The sequence below is a fragment of the Pinus tabuliformis genome, chromosome 7 (assembly GCF_031772625.1).
Source record: "Pinus tabuliformis cultivar Carrire ecotype Pingquan chromosome 7, CPIR1, whole genome shotgun sequence".
Lineage (NCBI taxonomy): Eukaryota > Viridiplantae > Streptophyta > Pinopsida > Pinales > Pinaceae > Pinus > Pinus tabuliformis.
The window spans coordinates 601,799,876-601,811,954 of NC_142293.1; positions in this window are offsets into that span (position 1 = coordinate 601,799,876).

Here is a 12,079-nt window from a genome sequence, read left to right on the forward strand (position 1 = left end):
ATGCTACTATTACAAAAAATTATAGTTATTATGAAAGTGAACATAGAAATAAATTGTCAAATCTAAACAAGGAAAAAGTGAATGTCTCCAACACCAAAGAAGGGATATTTGAGTCAATGCTTATCTCATTCAAAATCAATTAAGAAAATCACAACAAGGATCCATGGTTTTTGGATAGTGGTTGCAACAATAACATGATAGGTAATAGGAAATTGTTTCCTAGTATTGATAACTTAATTCAATTTGAAATTACGGTAGATGATGATTATCATCTCAAGGCCATAATAAAAGGTGTTGTGTCTATCCTGGCTAAGAAAAATGCAAATAAATATATTCTTCATATGTTTTATATACCAAATATTAAACATAATCTATTAAGTATTGAACAATTGAGTCAAGATGGTTATAATGTCAGTTTCAGAGACTCCACATGCATAGTTTTAGATAAGTCATCTAGTAGAAGACATGTTGCAAAGATCCAAATGACCAAGAATAGAATGTTCTTATTGAATATGAGAAGTGTAAATATGTTACAATCATATGCACAAAATATCTAAGCATAGAAGAGACTTGGATGTGACATATTAGGTGTGGTCACTTGTCTTTTATGAGTACTAGTCTCTTGCAGAAACAATCAATGGTTAAAGGACAACCCATATTGAATGAGAAAACCAACACTTGTGAAAGTTTCATTCTTGGAAAACATCAAAGTGACAATTTTCTAAAGTCCCTCTACAAATCCATGGAGCATTTAATACTTGTCCACACAAATCTATTTGGACCCATGAAAATTCAATCCATTGGCGGAAGATTTTATTTTCTAATATTTATTGATGATTTTAGCAAGAAATTTTGGGTGTATTTCCTTAAAAAGAATTCAAAATATTCAAAAAGCTAAAATAATTTAAGATAATAGCTAAAAAGTAGTGGAAAATATGTCAAAGTGCTTAGATCAAATGGAGGAGGAGAGTATGACTCAAAGGAGTTCATAAATTTTTGCAAACAATAGGGAATAAGAAGGTAGTTCACCACCATATATATACCACAAAATAATGGAGTGTTTAATGGAAGAATCAGACCATTATGAACATGACTGTAGGAATTTACAGGGTAAGTTCCTCAGAAAGAACACCAAAAGGACACCGCTCACAACCAGATCACAGATCAATACACCAGTATTTTTGACGTGGTCAAAACCCTCAAACAGGGAAACAGTCCACGGCCTGAGCCAACGCGGCCACTTCAGGCAATTTATTAATCAAAGAATGAAAATTTACATAAGCTTCTCTCATGCACGGATTACCCTACAAATGACCCTCCATGCGCTTTAAATAGAATTCATGGACCAATCGGGTGTCAAGCCACGGATCAAGTGTCGGTAATACTGAGGAGAGAATGAACCGTCAGATCACTACATATCGTGACCGTCAGATTGTAAGTTACAAAATGTACAACGGTAAAGAAACACACTTTACCTAACTCTATACCTAACTCTACACTAGACCAAGTTGAACTTAACTATATCCTATGTGTCAGAATATCCTAACATCCCCCCTTAAGAACAACTTGGGATAGGATTGAAGGATTTACAATTATGACACAATAGGAGAAGGAAGGAGGCACTAGAGCCTATCCCCCCTTAGTGACAACTTCCTGAACTCCAACCATAAATCAAAGTTTAGTGAACTTCGCCTCTGTGAGAGCCTTTGTGAAGATGTCTGCAACTTGATTATCTGTTGAACAATATTGCACTTCAAGAACATGGTCGTGAATGAGCTTTCTGATGAAGTGCATGTGCAGTTCAATGTGTTTGCTGCGCTGATGTTGGACTGGATCTTTGCATAGCTGAATGGCACTTTGATTATCACACCAAAGTGTAGTCGGATGCTGCTGCTCAAAGCCAAACTCTGACAGGATCTGACGAAGCCACAAGGCTTCCTTACTAGCTTCTACGGCACCACGATACTCTGCTTCTGCTGATGAAAGAGAAATGGCACCCTGTTTCTTGCAAGCCCATGTAATAGGTCTTGGACCAAGAGTGAACACATAACCGGCAGTAGACTTCCGATCATCAAGGTCACCAGCCCAATCGGAATCAGTGAAACCAACCAATAGAGGAGATGCTTTGGCACTGTAATGAATCCCAAACTGAACTGTACCTCGAACATAATGAAGTATTCTTTTAGCTGCTTTCCAATGACTTTCACGGGGGTTTTGCATGAACCGAGCAACAAGGCCAACAACAAAGGAAAGGTCAGGACGAGTATGGGTTAGATACAAAAGTTTTCCTACAAGTTGACGGTATAAGGTAGCATCAACTTCAGGAGAAGTACAAGTGACTGAGAGTTTGACTCCAGACTGAAAGGGAGAAGGGGCTGGCTTACAGTCTTCCATGTGAAAATGACGTAGAATATCACAAGCATACTTGGACTGGGAAAGGGAAATACCCTCCTTGGATTGCAAGACTTGAAGACCGAGAAAATAGTGTAAGTGTCCTAAGTCTGTCATTTCAAATTTCCTTTTGAGGCTAGACTTCACATGGTTTATAAGGTTGGGATCACTACCAGTAAGGATAAGATCATCAACATAAAGAACAAGGATGATAAGAGAGTTTCCCACTTTCTTGGTGTAGACAGTATTGTCAGAATGACACCTAGAAAAGCCAGATTCTAAAACAAAGCTATCCATTTTGGCATACCAAGCCCGAGGAGCTTGCTTGAGACCATAAAGGGATTTCTTAAGTCGACAAACAAGCCTGGAGTCTGTTTGTATGAAGCCAATGGGTTGTTCCATATAGATTTCTTCATGCAAGTCCCCATGCAAGAAGTCAGATTTAACATCCATCTGATGGACTTCCCATTTGAAAGAGGCAGCAAGGGAAAGAACAAGGCGGATAGAGTTCATTTTGGCAACAGGGGAGAAGGTTTCAGTGTAGTCAATGCCTTCAACCTGTGAAAATCCCTTAGCAACAAGACAAGCTTTATGTTTATCAACTTTCCCATCGGGTCCATACTTGGTTCTGTAAACCCATTTGCATCTAACAAGTTTTCGTCCCTTTGGTAAAGGAACAAGATCCCATGTATCATTTGCCAATAATGAATGATATTCTTCATTCATAGCTGCTTCCCAATATGGATGGCCTGAAGCTTCTGCAAAGGTGTCAGGATCATAATTTACTGGAGCTTGAGCCAGTAAAGAAGAGGCTCTCTCGAACTGAGAAAGTGTGCGTCGCTGATCTGTAGGATCACCGGCAAGATCACCTGCTGCATCTCGAGTAGCATGAACCCATTTTGGAAGCTCAGGAGCTGAAGGAGGATCCTGATATGGTGGGGGAGGATTGTCATCCTCACTTTCATCATCTGAAGAAGAAATGTTTTCAAAGGTAGAAGAGATAGGGAGAGGTGGCACATCCGCCGGACTAGGCTCACAGGCCGATATATTTTCATCAAATTTTACATCTCTTCTAATGATAACATTTTTGGACTTAAATGGAATAAGTCTATAGCCTTTGACGTCTTCAGAATATCCAACAAAAGTACATTTTTCACTCTTAGGTTCTAAAGCTTTATGCTTTTCATCTGGAATATGGGCCCACGCTTCACTTCCAAAAACACGAAAGTGACTTACATCTGGTTTGATTGAGCTCCATGCTTCTTCTGGAGTGATATTCTTTAAAGCCTTAGTAGGAGTGCGATTTATTATGTAATTTTCACAGTTAATTGCTTCTGCCCAAAAACTAAGACCAAGTCCTTTAGATTGTAGCATACAATTAGCCATTTCCTTTAAGGTGCGATTCTTCCTTTCAGCTACACCATTTTGTTGTGGAGTATATGGAACAACATGTTGCATTTGAATAACATTCTCAGTGCAATAGTTGATGAATGTGTTTTTAACATATTCTCCACCATTATCAGATCTTAACTTAAGAATTTGATGTCCAGATTGTTTTTCAACAAAGGCCTTGAAGGCCAAAAAAGTGTTAAATACTTCACTCTTGAGTTTTAAGAAGTATACCCAAGTGTGTCTGGAGAAATCATCAATGAAAGTTAAGAAATACTTGCAACCAGAGAATGACACAACTGGAAGTGGACCACATAAATCACTATGCACAAGCTGTAAAGGGGCTGAGGCGTGCCAAGAGGCACGCTTTTCAAAACTGTCCCGATGATGTTTTCCGAGTACACATCCGGAACAAACACCATCTCTGCAAGATACCATAGGAAGACCTGTCACCATATTTTCTTTACATAGATGCTGAAGGGAGCGATAGTTTAAGTGACCAAATCGCTCATGCCAAAGTTTGCTCACTTCATCGTTATGAGCAACAAATACTGAGGGAAGATTTGATGACCCAAAGTTGTGAAACTTATACAACCTTGTAGAATCATCAGCAATTCCAGTAGCCAAAATCTGTTTAGGATCTTTTAAGTCCTTGATTACAACATCATGAGGTGAAAATTCAACGATTTTACCTTCACCTGAATGAGTTATCTGATATACAGATAGAAGGTTGCAGGAAAAGGTTGGAACACATAATACATCATTAAACTGACCATTGTCTAGATGAACAGTTCTAGTCCCTACAACATTAAGAGATCTATCATCACCAACATATATATTTTTGGTGTTACAATCATTTAAAGAAGAAAACATGGCTTTGTTTTTGGCCATGTGATAAGAAGCTCCAGAATCAATGAGCCACTCATGAGAATGAGAAGAAGAAGATACATTTAATGCATAGCCAGACCGAGATGCTTGACAACCACATGCAGAAAGTGCCATTCCTGAAGATGAAGTTGAAGTTGAAGATTGCCCCAAATGGATGTTATGCTTCTTCATTGCTGCTTCCAAGGCTTCCATCTTCTTAAAGCATTTTGATTCTAAGTGCCCATCTCGATTACAAAAATTGCAATGTCTATCAGTCTTCTTCCCTTTGTTTTTATTTGTCTTATCATTTTGTTGAAATGATTTTTCATTTTGGGGCTGAAATTGCTTAGGACCCTTGTTTGGTTTAGGACCATTCTTTTTAGGATATGACTTTTTAGGATTCTTTGAATTTGGTTGCTGCTGGGCGGCTAACGCTTTCTTGGAAGAGTTTCCAAGATTAAGAAGACCAAGGTGTAAGAGTTTTTCTTGTTCTCTTATTATAGAATCACAAAAAGAGTCAAAGGAAGGGGGCTTGTAGTCTTTTCCTTGAGAAATGAAGGCTTCTCTTGTAGAATGGAAGGTGGAAACAAATACAGAGTAGGCTGGTCCCAACTTAGTAAGGATGGAATAAATAAGGTTACTATCTTCTTTCTTAACCTTAACACCTTCCAAAAGATATCTAAGGGTCTTGAACTTAGACAAGAAATCTTCAATGCAAGAAAAATTATTAGGGTCCAATGTAAGCAACTCATTTTCAAGTTGATGGGCTCTAATTTCATTTTTAATCCCAAAAACTTTATTGATTTGTTCCATTGCTTCATGATGAGTTTCAAGTTATGCAATATGGAATCTAAGATCTGGAGAAATAGACATCCCTATCAAACCACGTGCTTGATCTTGTCTATTTTTCCATTTAGCGGCCTTGTCTTCATCTTTCGGTTTCTTTTCTTGGCCTGTGGCTATTCGGTAGAGACCTTTACTTCTAAGTAAATCCTCCATGTAGGACAACCATTGGAAGTAGTTGGTGCTGTCAAGGGTAACTTGGTATTGAATTTCCATTTCAACAGAAACTGAAGCTGAAGATGCTGAAAGTAAGTGTTCCAATGGATAGATCTCAAAAAATTAGGCTGGTTTAAAAAAAACGGTTCTGAAAAAGGCTTCCGGATGAAGAAGTTATGGCCTTTTGAAAAAAAGTTGTTGAAGTTGCCGACGAAGTGCGGGAATGTGCGGAAATGTAAAAGTCCCCCCCCACAAAATGAAGACTTGAACCCAAGACCTCTACTCTCTTAAAATAGCTTTGAACCAATTGATCTATACAAAAAATTTGAGAGAGAGAGAGAGAGAGAGAGAGAGAGAGAGAGAGAATTTATCTATACAAAAAATTTGAGAGAGAGAGAGAGAGAGAGAGAGAGAGAGAGAGAGGGGGGGGGTGCTTTGGGTTGCGTGCTTGCCTTGAGAAAGCTCTTTTTCCCTACAAAACACAAAACACAAAACCCAACACGGACATGCAAAGAAAACGAACCTTATGGCTCGAAGTTAGCATTAGCCGAAAAACTAAATATTTTCAAAAATGAACCTTGCGGCTCAAAGTTAGCTTTAGCCGAAAAACTAAATATTTTTCTCAATGTTTCTGATTTTCCGAGATCACACTAAGGTGTAGGGAAAAGAGCATACGCATGAGAAAAATCCTTCCTTTCTGTTTCTGATTTTCCCAGATCGCACAGAGTTGCAGGGCAAAGAGCATACGCAGAAATGAAAGGTATAGATCCGGTTAAAAAAAAAGCTAAATAAACCGAAACCGAAATAAGCAGAGAGAAAATAACAGTAAACTGCAAATAAACACTGTATACCTCCAGATCTTAAAAATGACGTAGCTAGGGCTACCGGAAACCTTTTCGTGTGAAACGAAAGGGGTTCCTCACTGGAACAGATGCTCTGAACACAACAGAGCAGTCCTCTCGGCCCGAAAGCAGTCAGAAACAGCAGATCTAGGAAACGACAGTCGGATGCAGTTCTACCGGCTTCAGATTTGGATCACCAACGGACGCGGCCCTCAAATAGCTCCGATACCATGTAGGAATTTACAGGGTAAGTTCCTCAGAAAGAACACCAAAAGGACACCGCTCACAACCAGATCACAGATCAATACACCAGTATTTTTGACGTGGTTAAAACCCTCAAAGAGGGAAACAGTCCATGGCCTGAGCCAACGCGGCCACTTCAGGCAATTTATTAATCAAAGAATGAAAATTTACATAAACTTCTCTCATGCACGGATTACCCTACAAATGACCCTCCATGCGCTTTAAATAGAATTCATGGACCAATCGGGTGTCAAGCCACGGATCAAGTGTCGGTAATACCGAAGAGAGAATGAACCGTCAGATCACTACATATCGTGACCGTCGGATTGTAAGTTACAAAATGTACAACGGTAAAGAAACACACTTTACCTAACTCTATACCTAACTCTACACTAGACCAAGTTGAACTTAACTATATCTTATGTGTCGGAATATCCTAACAATGACAATGAATATGTTCAAAGCTAGAAATTTTCCCATTGATTTTTATGTTGAGGCTATTTCTTGTTCATTCTACATATTCACCTTACTACAACTAGAGTTGATGTCATGCACGTAGTTAGTTTCATTTTCAGGTTTATGGAGTATACCAAGGAATCTCACCAGAATGTCACAAGAATAACTTTGAGGTATATTACATGTACAATTTATTATACATTTTAGTACATGTTGCCGCAAAATATAGTAGTTCTATTGCAAATTTCCAATAGGTGGAACCATACTGTATGCCAATAAGAGAAATGGTTTGTACTGTCACCTCAATAACCTTTCTCCTGCTCTTTAGTGGTATTTTAACACTAGAGAAGATTTCCTAAATAACCTAAATTTTCTTATAATAATTTGGCTCAAGATTATATATATTAGGTTTAATAAATGAAGCAAATACCAATGGAGACTAGAAAGGCCTAAATATTCTATGCTAATGTTCAAGTACTTTACTCTAAGACCAAATATATGGCTGTTAAATGTTAGAGTTTTGTTGATTTGCAATGATCGGGAATGGGATTTCATATAACAACCAAAGAAAATTCATTTCAAGGATAATCAACAAAGGGAATAAAGGCATTCGAATAAACACCTAGGGTTAGGGTTAATAATCAAGTATTATGGCTGAAAAACATGCATGTACAACAAATTAAGATGAAATGAAATCTAATTAGGAAGGATTTAACCATGCATAATGCTAGATTTTACTTTTATGTGATTTATTGATGCAATTCCTAATTTATATGAGGCTCCTAACATAGCATAATGTTTTAGGATCTTGGCCCATCATATATCCAAACACTCTTGTCAAAGTGCTTATATCAAATGGAGGAGGAGAGTATGACTCAAAGGAGTTCATAAATTTTTGCAAACAACAGGGAATAAGAAGGTAGTTCACCACAATATATATACCACAAAAAAATGGAGCGTTTAACGGAAGAATCATACCATTAGGAACATGACAACGAATATGTTCAAAGCTAGAAATTTTCCCAATGATTTTTGGGTTGAGGCTATTTATTGTTCATTCTACATATTCACCTTACTACAACTAGAGTTGATGTCATGCATGTAGTTAGTTTCCTTTTTAGGTTTATGGAGTATACCAAGGAATCTCACCATAATGTCACATGAATAACTTTGAGGTATATTATATGTACAATTGATTATACATTTTAGTACATGTTGCTACAAAATACAGTAGTTCTATTGCAAAGCTCTAATAGGTGGAACCATACCTTATGCCAATAAGAGAAATGGTTTGCACTGTCACCTCAATAACCTTTCTCCTGCTCTTTAGTGGTATTTTAACACTAGAGAGGATTTCCTAAATAACCTAAAGTTTCCTATAATAATTTGGCTCAAGGTTATATATATGAGGTTTAATAAATGGACAAAATACCAATGGAGACTAGAAAGGCCTAAATATTCTATGCTAATGTTCAATTACTTTACTCTAAGACCAAATATATGGCTGTTAAATGTTAGAGTTTTGTTGATTTTCAATGATAGGGAATGGGATTTCATATAACAACCAAAGAAAATTCATTTCAAGGATAATCAACAAAGGGAATAGAGGCATTCGAATAAACACCTAGGGTTATGGTTAATAATCGAGTATTATGGCTGAAAAACATACATGCACAACAAATTAAGATGAAATGAAATCTAATTAGGAAGGATTTAACCATGCATAATGCTAGATTTTACTTTTATGTGATTTATTGATGAAATTCCTAATTTATATGAGGCTCCTAGCATAGCATAACGTTTTAGGATCTTGGCCCATCATATATCCAAACACTCTTCTCTAGATGGAAATGCTTCATCAACAAGGTCATATATTCTCTCCAAAATGGGAAAAATGACCTTTAGAATATTGTTGAGGAGGAGAATAATCATCTCTCAAGAATTCTATGTTGTTGTGACAAAACCACTTGATAAAACCCTCTTAAAAGCAAGTGAAATGAACAATAATTAGGTACAATAACCATAAGTGCATCATAGTGATCCATACCTAATATTAGCAGCACAAAAATGTTTCAAACAAAGCTCACCTTTGAATGTCGAAATAGATCAAGTCTAATGAACAATTTACCTCGCTATATTAGGGATTGTTAGATATCTTGGGAATCAAGGAATACTGGGGGGGGGGGGTGAATTAGTGTTCTAAAAATTTCACACTTATTTAAACAATTATTCAATCAAATGAAATTAATAAATCAACAAGGCACCATTCACATGACATTTGTACACAAAGATTTAATGTGGAAACCCTTCCAGGAGAAAAGCCACAAAATTTGTTTAATTGTGATGTAATTCTAAGCCACAACATATGATTATATCAAATTTTCTGAGCACCCATTGATAGGAGGCTCCAACTCCCTCAGATCAGCAAACTCTAACCTTCTAGAGGTACCAACCTCATATCTGTACAGGTACCAACCTGTAGTATCTAGCAAGATATATATTTCATTCATTTTAAAACTAAGATCTCTAGCCAATCACATCCTTTCTGATTCAACTTAAAATAGATCAAGTATCTTCACTCTGTCTTCATTAGCCTTCTTGCTTTGTTCAATTGAACTCCCACTCTCACATAATAGCTTCAAATCCTTTAATTCTCAACCCACTCACACTTTTTTAGCACCAACCCCATTTGCCTTAATTTGCTGCAATAAATTCATAACCTATAGGTATACATTCTTTTCTTTTAATGTGCAAATCTATCTTATTTACGTCCACATTGAACTAGTTGTTCAACTCTGCTTCACAACTATGTCCATAATCAGTGTTCCATATGTTGTGCATTGGAACAAGCCATATTTACATTTTTTTCCTTTCTATTCATATGTGCTTTGCATGCCTTTAGATTTCTTTTACCGAATTTGGTCCTCTAAAACAAAAATTCTATCTCGGCCTTAATTTTTCAACAAGATCACCAATCATTCTTGCTTCAGTCTCATACTCTTTTGTAGTCTCAACCCCTCAATTACCATTAGCATTGATCCATTATTTTAACCCTTGAGAATTTTATTGACTGTATTAGTTGGCCATATCATTTTACTAGTTTAACTTCAGTTAGTTACTTTGCCACAAATACCTTTGGTGTTTTTAATTAAATTTAGGGCTCTAAACACCAAAATTTATTTGCACTATGCCATTACTTTTCCAGGTCTCTGTTTCATGTGACTGAGACCTCAAAACCATGCGCTAAATAGTCCGGGGTCTTTTATGTGCTGATGTCATGCTATTGTCACCATGCCATGTGGTGTCTTTTGAGTGATGCGACATATCGCTTGGAAATATGCGTCTTGGCCATCCAATAGGGTTAATTCCACCTGCCACTATTATGAAACAAACTCACAAAAATATAGAAAAGAAAGATCAACGCCTTAGAATTCAGCCTCTTCGAGGGGGAAACCTGCTTTACATTACACAAATGAACAATTCAATTCTTGGATGATACAAATGACACGGTCTCCTTTCTATATATAGGAGTCTAAGGGGTCATAATATAATCATAGCTAACATAACAATAATAATGTAAGGGCACAATAATAACAACAGTGGGCTTCTATGGGGCACAATAATAACAATATGGGGATTACATGGGCACAACAATATAATAAGGGGGTTGCACTAATAATAATAATGGGTTACACTAGTACTATAGGGACCTAACATGCTCCTCTCCTTCAAAAAGTGTTGTCCTCAACACTTCAGTAGTTCTTGATGCTTTTGTATAAAATTCTTATCCTCCCATGTGGAATCTTCAACGGATAAGTTCTTCCACTTGATGAGATACTCTAAAATTGATAGATTTTGTAGCTGTCAAGTTCTTGTTTTTGTGACTACTCTAGGTATCAATAGGATTTTTCCTTCCTCGTCAAGTTTTGACAATCATGTTGAAATGGGATCTTCTCATTATGTAAGGTCGCCATTTCTTAAGTGCATGTAGTCTTACCAACATTTCCTTCTCATAAATAGCTTTATGTAAATACTTTCCTTTGATTGGACGACTTTAAAAAGTAATGGGTCTTTCTTCTTGCATTAAAACATCACCAATTCCATTTCCTGATGCATCATATTCCACAATAAACTTTTTTGTGAATTTTGGCGTAGCTAAGACTAATGCTTGGCACAATGCCTCTTTAAGATGTTCAAAGGCCTTCGTTGCTTCTGGAGTCCCTGAAAATGCATCTTTATTCAATAATGTTGTTTTCAGAATGTCTTCAATATTCATTCTTATTTGATGATATCCTAAACAAAGATCCAACTTGGTGAAGTAAATTAATCCATGCAATTAATCCAATGATTCATCAATGATAGGAATGGGAAATTTATCTTTAATAGTGAGTTTGTTGAGCTCTCTATAATCCAGACACGTGTGCCATGACCCATCGTTCTTGTGCATCAATACTACTGGGGCAGAGAAAGAACTTTGACTAGGTTATATTATACCAGCCTCTAGCATTTCTGCAACCATACGTTCAATTTCACTCTTTTGGGCATAGGGATATCTATAAGGCCTGATGTTTGGAGGAAAACTTCATGGAATCAAATGAATAGAATGATCATGATCAAGAATAGGTGGGAGGCCTTTGGGAGTCTCAAATACCTTGGAATGATTGTCCAAGACTTTTTGGATATTTGGAGAAATAGATGATTTCGATGTGGGAACCTCTAGCGAACATAATTGTGCAATTAGGCCTCGTTTTTCTTTCTTTAGAAGCTTTGTAATTCTATTAGAGCTAATTATCTTTCCTGGTTTCCCTGTGATACCCTTTAATTCAACTTCCTTTCATTCCGAAGAAAATTTCATGAAAAGTTCTTAAAAATTAAAAGCTATTGTACCCAAG